The sequence below is a fragment of the Lactuca virosa genome, chromosome 5 (assembly GCF_052849685.1).
Source record: "Lactuca virosa cultivar CGN04683 chromosome 5, Lactuca_virosa_CGN04683_v6, whole genome shotgun sequence".
In the NCBI taxonomy this organism is placed as follows: Eukaryota; Viridiplantae; Streptophyta; class Magnoliopsida; order Asterales; family Asteraceae; genus Lactuca; species Lactuca virosa.
In genome coordinates this window covers 216,880,560-216,893,105 of record NC_136430.1, presented here as the reverse complement: position 1 = coordinate 216,893,105, position 12,546 = coordinate 216,880,560, and the positions used below count along the sequence as shown (strand labels likewise).

Here is a 12,546-nt window from a genome sequence, read left to right as displayed (position 1 = left end):
ACCACCACAGGATGCGATTCTAACAGATTTTGGCCTAAACTGATCCACATCGAGTCCTTAGAGTTATTACCATGTTCCATATCGATTTCGTATACACCTTTTTTCTTGTTTAAAATATGTTTTTTCAGAAGGGGTTCGTATTCATCTAGATTTTAAATGATACAATTTTCATCTACCACCATGTTGATCTCGGTTTTGTATTTATTTATATCTAAAATGATACAGTTTTCGGGGAGGTGGTCGGAGAAGCTGACAAGACCAAGGTAGATTAAAAAAGGAGATGAAAGGAGACATGTAAGAAACGGAGGTAAAAAAAAGGAGACGAAGGTGGGAGGGGTGACGAAGTAGTCAAAGGTGGGAGTGGCTACCGATGACATGTTATTTCCGACAGACAAGGTGTCAGAGAACTAGAAGAGATGAACAGAGATGGTGCTGGTGGTGTAGGTGCGGCCAGTGGCTACGAGTGGTTAGAGAAAACGATGAAGAGGGGAACAACTATGTTTAAGATATTTCCTCATTTTATTGATATTAAAACAATTTACACAAATTAATATAATAATAAATGAATATATATATATATATATATATATATATATATATATATATATTTATTTAAAAAAAACAATAAGGACAAAATGGTCATTTTAAGTTGGTATGGGACTTAAAACGAAATAGAAACAAACCACAAGCCATAGGGACCATTCGTGTGGTTTATCCTTTTTTAATATTGTGTTGAAAAATTAGATCAAAATGTTGTAGAGAATTCCATAAATACCTATATTTGAATGGAATAGCTGAAAGAATGAACATAATATTGAATTAGAGGACAAAGAGTTTAAGACTACATGCATGTCTACCAAAGATGTTTTGGGAAAATTCAGTTACACCACTTGGAGTGAGCATTTGTACAGACCACACTGCACAAAGGGGTCGACCGTGGACCGGACCTATGGAGTCATACCGGTCCAGGGTTAGCTTTGTATGTTTGAATGTCTCTTTTAGATTTAAAATTTAATTCTTCTTTATTGTTCTAGTTAGATAAAAAAAATTATGATTGCTTATATAAAATATATATAAAAATTAATGAAAAGTTGAAAACATTTAGCTTTGATATCCCGACTTCGGATGACCGTAAGTCATTGAATATAAAGTCACAAACAACAAAATTATTATCTAAAATCATATACAAACTCTAAACTACACGTTGGAAAATGTCGCATGCTAAAATGACTTCTAATGAATGAGATATTAATGTTTTATACTTTTAGCATAATAAAAATACAAAAACTATTTGAAAAAGCGAAAAATTCGAGCTTTGATATCCCAAATTCGAGGGATTGTAACTCATAGAATATAAAATCAAAAACGAAAAAATTATAGTCCAAAATCATGTAAAAACTCTAAACTACATGCTAGAAAAATCCACATGCCAATCCGACTTTAAAAAAAAATGAGGTTTTCATTTTTTTTTTAATTTTAATAGAATACAATATACACACACAAAAAAAAAAAGTTGAATGAGATTTGATCTTTTAAAAATTCAGTCAAAACAGGTTTTGTACACGGACCCAGATGAACCAATTTTGTTTTGTATCCAAAACTTTTTCTCATGATACAACGAATTGCGAACCAACCCTAATCTAATAAATCATACATGTCCATGCCGAGTTCCCAAGTTCCCGATCTAGTCCGGTCCGGAGGTCCAAATGCTCACCCCTTGTTAGTTAGCATAGTAGCTTACTTAGTCAACCATGGACCCTTAATCACATAGGCTTCAAGATTCTAAAGGAAGAATGAGAAGACAAATATGTATCTTTGACATATTTGAAAGTTTATATTCTATCTATTATATCATATCAGGATTAAGGTTACTAATGAAGACTAGACTAAGGCAAAGACAACAAAGTGTACCTTCATTGGGTATGAGTTGGATGTTATGCAATATGATTTATAGGATGATTAGATAGAATTGTCATGAGAAGCGGGGATATCATTTTCAAAGAGAATATCCTCTATAAAGGTACCCTTGGAGAAAATCTTAAAGGAAAGTAGAAACCACACGAACAATATTAATTTCTATTTAATTCGATTACAAAGAATGACACTGCATGACCTGTCTACTCTAGAGATATGTGAGTTGTAGGAAGAAATAGGAGCTACGATGAGTATGAGGAATTTGGAGATAGTGGGAGAATAGAGGATAACTGGTTTTAGAAAGTGAAGCGATGAATGAGGTAAAATTGAAACCCCAACTAGCATAAGATCTACTATAGAAAGAGGAACTCCAACTAGATATTCTCCAACAATAGTTTACTTGTCGAATGTGGAGACAAAATATTATCTAAAGGCCTTGAGTATGAAAGATTCCATACAGTGGAAGAATGTAATGGTAGCCAAGTTAAGCTTACTTGAAAATAACCAAAGTTGGTCCTTCGTCAAGCTACCAACAGGGAATGAAGGACTACAAAAGATGTGGGTATTCAAGGTCAAAGACGAAGATGGACATGATCAAGAAGTACAAGGCCAAATAGTGGTCTTTGGTAATGTGCTTCAAAAGGTCTATATTTAGAGCAACTAGATGTAAAGATTGCATTCTTGCATTGAGACCTTGATGAAGATATTTACATGGCACAACAAAAAGGTTTTCAGATAGCTAGTAAAGAAAACATGATGGGCAAGTTAAAGAAAAATCTATATGGATTGAAACAAGCTCAAAGGTAATGGTACTTTAATTTTTATAGTATTATGTAGATGAATTACTATGTGAGTTGTTATATGGTTCTTTGTTGCCTCCTAAAGAAGTTTAGTTCCTCGTAGATCATCTATAGATTGAGTGTTGATGACATGTTGGTAGCTGGATCAAGCATACATGAGTTCAACAAATTGAAGAAGTAGTATTTCAAAAAGTTCAAGATAAAGGACTTAGGAGCTACCAAAGAGATTCTATACATGAGCATAGTCAAAGACAGTTGCTGGTATTCTAAAGCGTTCCCAACAAAAGTATACCAGGAAAGTCATGGAGAAATTATGCATGACAAATGTTAAGGCCAAAAGCACACGTTTGGGGAGTCTTCTGATATTCTCAAAGAAGCAATCCCAAAGAAGGATGCAAACAAATAAGAAATGAATAAAGTTCCTTATGTCACAACAATTGGTAGTTTGATGTATGTTATGGTATATACTATGCCATATGTTGCTCTTGTAGTGATATTTATTAGTTGATTCATGTCAAATCTAAGAAAGAAGCATCGGGAAGGAGTCAAGTGGTTTCTATGCTAGTTGAAAGGCACTCTTCTGGTTGCTTTATATTTCAATAAAAAGAACACAGATGTAGATTTTGGGAGGTTGGGTAGATTCAAAGAAAATAACACAATTTATGGGTTCACTATTGTGGGTACATCCATCAGCCGAATGTCCAAATTACAAAAGGTTGTTGCTTTATCATTTATAAAAGTATAATATATGGCAATTATATAAGCTGCCACATAGCTTATATGATAGCTTATATGGTTGAAGAACTCCGAATCAGAGTTGGGCAAGAAACAATATTACTATGTCCTACATTGTGATAACCAAAATGCAGTTAACATGGAGAAGAATCTAGAGTGTCATAGCATTCTGAAAACCAAAATGCAGTTTAGCGGTTCTGGAGTAGTTAGTTTTCTAGAAATGGCAAGGCCATTTGAAAGGTTTTTTTTGAAAAATGACTAAATGGTAAAACTCAACATGTCATTTTTTTTTTTTTTTTAAGTGCGATATTATCAAATAAATCTAAAATTTAATTGTAGATAGTAATAATGGTCTGATTAATAAAAAAACAACAAATGGTGTCGTTCCATTTGAAAATTTTAAATATCACTTTGGTTGCTACGGTTATCAAAATATAGTAACATTTATGTAATTTGTCCACTATTTTATTATTCAATCTCAAAATACATGCACCCATTATTTGTTTGAGTTTCTTACCGTTAGGCAACGGTCACTCTTGTAATCAATTCAAATTGAAATAAGACTATGAAGAATATGAGCGTTTTGTAACGGTCTAAAAACTACATATTTATAGTAACATATTCTTGGTCAATCTGCATACTTTTGTCATTACACTCCTCCCCTCCCCTCTTGAATTCCTTATCTTCAAAGTATACTCTTTCACTTTCTAATTTGTTCTCTATATCATCATTTTCGTAATTCCTTCAAGTAGTTTCTCTTTGCTTAGATGTAGCTTTGTTGATGATTACTTTATTCAAGACAACTTGTTGACAACCATATGATTGTTTCATATAGCCTCCAGACCTATAAATCCATTTAAGCTCTTCTTAGCTTATTTGATTTCCTTTTTCAGAAAGAAAAAAACATGTATTTGGCTACCTTAAGTGTAAATCTTCCTAAATTTATTGCAATCGACATAACTTGGATCGACAAATCCTGCGATGAGGAAGGGAATTGAATTTGCAAGGGCTCAGAAAGTCTCTAAAGAAATTGGTGAGTATAGTTATCTTGTATAGTCATACCCATGATAACCTCAAGCTACTCGAAATTTTTTGGTATTGTGGTCGATTGAAATGCCAAAGCCGACCATAATCTGATTCTACATTTGGATTCCGTTTACATGGCTCCTGATTCCTATTCTTTCTGTACAAAGTTAGGGATCTTCTTGTTGTAAACAACAATTTCATAAAAAGCAATCTTACTTGAAATGTCTAAGCTTCAAATAACAACCTTTCTTGCTTTGATTCGGATTCTGATAGCAACAGTGAGCCAGTCATGATCTGCGAGATGCCCTCCTGGACCCGTACAAAATCGAATAATCTTTTTGAATGCTGATCGTTACACATCTATTTTCTGTTTCAGGTAAAATCATTACCATCAAAAACAATAGGTTCTTCTAGAAATGACATCGACTCAGTCCAGCAGGTCTCGATAGCATACCTGCTCCTGCTGAAGGTATAAAACTCATTGGTGGAGATATAGAAAATATATCTGATGATGATCATGCAAATCTCTATCATCTGAATATTGGAGAAGAGTACCTGAAGATTAATGTTGGAGGACTGATCGATGGCAGCAACTGAGTAACCTGGGGAAAAATCCAAATTTCTTATGGATCCCATAAGCAACCCTCAAATATATATACAAGTCTTTTTCAAAAATCTTGAAGTGAAGTATGCAGTTGTCAACAAGTAATATGCTTTCTTCTGTTCCACGATCAATATACTGCAAAAAGAGAACATTATATCAGCTTGAGATGGATGCTTTCCGATATATTGTCAATGTGTCATGGTACTGTTCTATTCTTGCATGTGCTTTGATGTATATAATTTCATAGAACATTTTAAAGCTCCAAGATTTCCATATTTAGAATAGTTAAAAAGACAACTAAATACTTCGCTTATAATATTTTATAATCTTCAAAAATACTCGGACATAAAAGATAAACATAGTTTCCTATAAATTTTGAATCTCGAAAGATACGTAACCTAAATAAAAGCAGTCGAGAAAAAGACATGGGACTAGTTAAAAGAAGAGGTGAGAAATTGATACCTTAGAACCGCCGGATTTGATGTTTATGTTCAGAATTCACCGAGAGACAGATGGACGAGGAAGGATGCGCACATGAGGATGTAATGATGTTTGATTATATGTTTTATAAGTGTAGAAATTATTTAGCTCTGAGGATGCGTATTTGTTAATGGAAGTCTTCATTTAATAAATCCATTTTTTTCTCTCTTTGTTATGACTTGAATTGGTAAGGCTATCATTAGAGATATTTGAAGAAAAAGAAGAAACATACCAGGTGTTCGACAAAATGCCTATTCGAAATTTGGGTATTAAATGCCTATTTGAAATCTGGGTATTGGGTATTTGTAACTGATAGAAGCCAATTAGAGGAGGCTAATCTCCCAAGAATTTAAGAGAGAAGACAAGGACTTGAAGCAATTTTCTGTTTTGTTTTTTCCTTCAACGAAAGTTACAGGGAACTAAATATGCAAACATACCACTACTACCACTAACTAAGAACATGCATGCAAAATAAAGTAATGGGTTCCTAATAAAATGTATTAACTCTTTGACTAATTAAAAACAACGTGGCCTAGCTGGTGTTCGTATCAATACTCCCGCCCTAAAAAATGGCCTTGTCCTCAATAGACTCGGGAATTCCATGAAGTCTAACGACTTCCTTTAGAAACACATTAGCCACCGTAACCGTTGTATAGGGATGCTTGAGGGGTACAAAGTGGGCATACTTACTCAAACGATCGACCACAATAAAAATTACCGTGTATCCTTCCGATCGAGGAAGCCCATCAATGAAATCCATGGTACCACACCTTGTTCGGTAATTCTAAAGGATGTAACAACCCACCCGGCGCCATGGTCGAGTAATTCTGCCGTTGACACGTGTCGCATTCCGCCACCCTCCTTGCTACATCTCCTTTCATTCCTTTCCAATAGACCTCCCTCGAGAGCCGCTGATAAGTCTTTTTGAACACCCGAATGCCCTCCCACTGCGCTAGCATGAAATTCTTTGAAGATAGCTGGTATCCAAGCCGAGTTACTTGGTATCACCAGTCGCCCCTTAAACAACAACAGATTTCGTATCAGCGTATAACCCGCCATGGTTTCACCACTTAAGAGTCGTTGTCGGATAGCACTCAATTCTTCATTTTCTCCAACCTCCTTCCATAACCCCTCCCAATCAACGAGGCTCGTGGCTGCCAAGGTCGACAATTATGGAGGTTCAACCCGTCTTGACAAAGCGTCCGCCACATTGTTCTCCTTCCATGGACGATACTCCTCCACAAATTTATAACCCAATAATTTTGATAACAACCTTTGCTGATCTTCGATAACAGTCCTTTGCTCTAACAAATATTTTAGACTCCTTTTGTCTGTTCGTACCTTAAAACACCTTCCCAACAAATATGGACGCCACTTATGTATTGCAAGTACAATCGCCATAAGCTCTCGGTCGTATACGGATTTCAACCGGGCCCTCGTTCCCAAAATATGGCTGAAATAAGCCAATGGTCTTCCCTCTTGTAACAACACCGCTCCCAAACCGTATCCCGATGCGTCGGTTTACACCACGAAATCCTTATCAAAGTCAGGTAATGCAAGAACGGGGACTTCAGTCATTACCTTTTGTAACTTTCGGAATGCTTTTGTGGCTTCTTCCGTCCACTTAAAGTTGTCCTTCTTAAGTTGCTCCGTTAATGGCCAAGCAATCTTCCCACAATTTTTAACGAACTTATGATAATAGCCCATCAAACCCAAAAATCCCCGAAGCTCACGAAGCATTTTAGCTAAAGGCCACGTCAACATGGTCGCAACCTTAGTTGGGTCAGCCGCTACCCCTTCCTTTGACACTATATGGCCCAGATATTCGATCCTATTCTGAAAGAAAAAACATTTTTTTTATTAGCATACAACTGGTGAGCTTGCAACGTGTCCAGAACCTTCCCCAGGTGCAGCGCGTGTTCAGGTTCCGTTCTACTGTAAATTAGTATGTCGTCGAAAAAAACCAACACGAAGTGTCTCAGGAACGGATGAAAGATTTTATTCATTAGAGACTGAAAAGTAGCATGTGCATTAGTCAACCCGAACGAAATTACTAAAAATTCGTAATGACCCTCATGGGTCCTAAAAGTGGTTTTCGGAATATCCCCCGCCTTCATACGAATCTGATGATAATCGACCTTCAAATCAATTTTCTAAACTACGGTAGCCCCGTGGAACTCATCCAACAACTTATCAATCACCGGAATCAGAAATTTATCTAACACTGTGACTTTGTTCAGTGCACGATAATCCACATAAAACCACCAACTCCCGTCATTTTTCTTTATGAGTAACATAAGACTCGAAAACAGGCTAGTACTAGCCTGAATAATTCTAGCACTAAGCATCTCCCCCACGAGTTTTTCAATTTCATTCTTATGGACATGCAGATAAGGATACGGCCGCACACTGACTGGTGGAGTTCCTTCTTTCAGAGTTATGACATGCTCATGGCTACGGTTCGACGGTAGACCACTAGGCATATTAAACACATCCGAGTAGGCGTCATGAATCGCTTGAATTGCAGCCGGTACCTCAGGCGGTTCGTTAGTATCAACCTTGGCAGCCAATTGTACCAAGAAACCTTCCACCTCTTGCTGCAACATTTTACTAAATGTCTTACGTGAAGCCAAGGATTTCGATAGGGTTGGATCACCTGTAATTGTCACAAGCGGACCTCCATCCTAGAACTACATGCGTAGTTCTTCCCAATTAACGTTCATGTCCCCTAGAGTTCACAGCCACTGTATACCCAATATGATATCAGATCCTCCAACATCGAATGGAAGGAAATCTCCCACCACCTGCACTTCTGGTAGGTTGAGAACTACACCCTTACAGGTTCCTTGACTTCTAACCATCAGCCCGTTGCCTAGCTTGACCCCTACTGTTCCCTCTCCTACTATAACAACCCCCTAGAGGTGTATGATTCACGTTGATAGGAAATTATGCGTAGCCCCACTATCGATCAAAACAATCACGTCTAGTCCTCGGACATCACCTTTTACTTTCATCGTCGTAGGAGGTTTCAACCCAGTAACCGCATTGAGCGAAACATCCGCCGTATTAAAGTGGGCATGCTCCAAGTCAAATCTATCGTCAACTTCCTCGTCCACAATAAGGACCTGCAACGTCTTGCTACGACACTTGTGCCCTGGAGCAAACTTGCCATCACACCTAAAACGCAAACCCTGTGCTCGTTTTTCCGCTAGCTCCGTTTGAGTAAGACGTTTAAACGCACCTGGTCCACTAACCCCCTGCTTAACTGAAGCTGTTGGTGTGGTGGTGTTGTTTTTCTCTATGACATTTGTTCCCTGCTTTGGAGTTCCAGAACCAACCCTACTGCGGCTCAATCCCCTGGTCTGATTTTAGTCTATCTTGATAGCCATACAGATAGCCTGAGTCAAAGATTCTGGTTCGGCTATTCGTACTGCTTCCCTTACATCTTCCTTCAATCCAAGAATCAAAAATAGATTGCAAAGACAATGGTCACTTCAGATATCAGTGCTCAAAATCATCAGTGAAAAAAGGCGAGAATGGAGTGAATGTAGTAACGACTTTGATGATGCCCTATTTTGTTGGGTTGAAAGTTCGATTGAATCATGGATCATTGATTCAAATGCATCATTTCATGCAAAATGTTACAAAAAAGGAATGCAAAATTTTAAGCATTACAATGGAAAAGGTGAGGCTAGAAGATAACAAGACTCTCGATATAATGCGTGTTGTGGATGTTGTCCTCAGGACTACAATAGGTACATAATGGACATTGAAGAATATTATATACAAGTATATATTCTATAATTACATAGGATGTTGATATCTATTGGGTAGTTGGATGAAGAAGATCGCCATGTTGAGAATTCGATAATCTCATGTGAAAAGTAACAAAAAGGAACGTGGTAGTTGCTCGAGGATAGAAGCAGGGAAGATTATATATAGTTGTAGTTTCTAATTTTAGGCAAACGCGGTTAATGAGGATATACAAATGTCTATTATGTGGAACCAAAGACTTGGATATATGAGTGAGAAAAGGACGAACATATTAAATTCAAAAGGTAGAATTCACTAATTCAAATAGTGTGACAGTTGACTTTTGTCAGCCATGTTTTTTTGGCAAACAAAAGAAGGTTACTGTAACACTAGTCAAAATAGGTCAATAACAATCACATGTGATTATACCAATCATGTAATGTGATTTTGTGAAACTAGTAATGTGATAAACTTACTATGTAGTTCATGATAAATTCTAATACAAATATGAACTTTCTTTATGATACCACTCAAAGTATACGTCCATACGATTCCAAAAATATAGAGAATGTCGAAATCTGGCTTCGCGTGAAGAAGTTATGATAAACTCTAACACTATAATATCTCTATAACAAGAGGAATTTAAAATAGGCTTAGAATTAACTATTAGAATATAATAGAGAGTTGTAGTACTCGGTATTACCTACGCGTGGATATAAAGAACGTTAAAAACGGAGTTCGTATACAAAAGTTACGACCTTCCGAAGATGCAGCTGTCTAAGTGCATGGCACGTGGCAGAAACCCTAGCCGTCATGGTTCACGACGTGAACATTAATTTCACGACGTGAAACGTTTCAGGGACACTAATCGAGGCTAGAAAACACGTTTTAAAGCTACGGGGTGACTCATGGATGTTCACGACGTGACCCTGGGTATGTCACGACGTGAAATGGCCCAGAACAGCCTATAAATAGCGATCAAAGCTCATTCATTCCTTACACCTTTTCCTTTCATTCTCTCTCGTTTCCGAAGGCCATTTCCCTTCCCGAGCCTAACAACGACGAGCCTCTGACCGCTTAGATTCTATAGATCACGCTACTAGGGTGAGTTTCACGGCCCCACTTTTAATGTTTTCGGGGGAAAACGCAAGCTAAATATTGTATATAAGTTAATATTATGTCTATGTGATAGTATGTTCGTATCAACATATATAGTTATATTAACCAGGATATAGTTATTTTGTCTCATATATACCTATAGTAGATATGATATTTTGAAATCTCACAACTATGTTAAACTTGTTAGCACGTTAGTATTATAGAAGTATGCTAATATATACCCGAATTTATACTCGGGAATTCTATATATATATATATATATATATATATATATATATATATATATATATTATGTGTGATGTAGCTTATGAGTTATACTCCGGGTTTCTATATATACTATGTTGTGTGATAGACGCAGAGTTATACTCGGAAGTTATATCTATTGTTTGTTAAGTGTGTTATATGCTATTGTTGGTTTTATGTCAAGATAAAACCTGGTTTTACATCAAGTTATAGCTGTTATACTGCCTAAATGTTATGAAATTAGGAGTAATGTTTAAAAGCATAGTCTAGTAACTTAGGGTTTTAGACATGAAATTGCTTTTTTTGTTAGAACTATAGAACGCCGCCAAAGTCTACATGAGCTACTGTATTCATCATCTAAGATTGGGGATCTTAGTGGTAGTTCTTTGACCTGTGACCGTTAATCCCGTGTGAGCGAGGAAGTCGTGTATGAACAGGCTTCGGGTGACGAACTTTCCTAATTTACTACCTTTCGACGTCGATGAAGCGTGTGGAAACTACCTCAAGGTGTGATCCTTGTACTACCGCAAGGTGTGATCCTTGTACTACCGCAAGGTGTGATCCTTGTACTACCACAAGGTGTGATCCTTGTAACAATAACCAGAGGTATAAAACTAAGTCATACAGTCGCGATTACAGACTCATGGTATCACAACTTTAGAAGCATTATACTTTGTCGATATACAAGTATGAATGTTAAGTATAAGTTTCTAAAAGACTTATACTCTAAGTATAAGAATCTAGTAGGTATATTACTTGTATATTAAGTAGACCACTATACCTATTCTACTTACTCGTATAGAATTAAAATAGATTTATACGTAGCGGTTTTACTCGTATAGAATTGAAATAAGATTTATACGTAGCAACCTTAGTTTGTATGGGATTACAAAAATTTGTATGAGACTTATAGGTATACTACTTATTTGGTAAGTAAACCATTATACCTAGGATATATATATACTAAATGTTGGAGAGTCAATACGATACTTTCAAAACTATACTTTTGAATTGAGAAAAAGTATTATTTCTACTTAGAGTCAAAACCTGTGAACTTACCAACTTTATGTTGACGTATTTTAAATTGCATGTGTTTTCAGGAAGTTGATAACTATGATACAAGAAATGACGTTACACTGCCCGATATTTCCGCCGACGGCCAGGGTGTGACAGTTACCTTTGTCAATATTGGGAAGTTACAACTACTTCATTCTTATGTATATGTTCCTACATCAATCTTTTTATTAGGAGGATCTTGGTATTGTGTTACCTTCATCGAAAATTCCATGAGAAAGTTTTGGGTTTTTTCTCAAACATAAATCTAAAGTTTTGAACCTTTTAAAAGTGGAAGGCTGTTGTGGAAAATGAAACAAATATGAAGATCAAGATTTTAAAGTCACATAATCGGGGAGATTACAATAACAAGGACATTTTTTTATTGGGTAAATTACACGAATGGTCTCTTTGGTTCGGGGTATCATGCACTTTTTGTCCTTAGCTTTTATTTTTAACTCGGTGAGTCCCCTAAAATTTATTTTGTTGCGTAATTGGTCCCTACTAAACATAAAAATACATTTTTACCCTTATGGATTTCATATTCAAATTGTATATTATTTATTTGCTATTATGATTTTATACGAATGTATGGGCCATAGTTACCCCTACCCCTTATACTAATCCGTTCACCCTCTCCACCTTCTAAGCTCTCGTGTCATCTTCTTTGGTGGTCGAAATCTTGACTATTTTATTTTTATTAACACGGTTTACAAGACCAGTAGTAAGAGTCTTGATTACAAAGTTATTTTCCAGTCATCTTCCCATTGAATTCTAGACCTAAAAACATCTAAACCCATTAAAATCCTAGACAAAACA

The 12,546-nt window shown here is 36.3% G+C and overlaps 2 long non-coding RNA genes across 2 annotated transcripts; one reads left to right on the top strand and one right to left on the bottom strand.

The window, feature by feature from the left end:
* Window positions 1–4,163: 4,163 nt before the first annotated feature.
* LOC145116148 (uncharacterized) lies at window positions 4,164–5,116 on the bottom strand. The gene is made up of 3 exons (XR_013711893.1): window positions 4,692–5,116; window positions 4,369–4,623; window positions 4,164–4,293 (listed from the first exon to the last, which is right to left on the bottom strand). It is a non-coding gene; the product is annotated as an uncharacterized LOC145116148 (long non-coding RNA).
* Window positions 4,287–5,337, top strand: LOC145116147 (uncharacterized). The gene is made up of 2 exons (XR_013711892.1): window positions 4,287–4,482; window positions 4,852–5,337. It is a non-coding gene; the product is annotated as an uncharacterized LOC145116147 (long non-coding RNA).
* The last annotated feature ends 7,209 nt before the right edge of the window (window positions 5,338–12,546 follow it).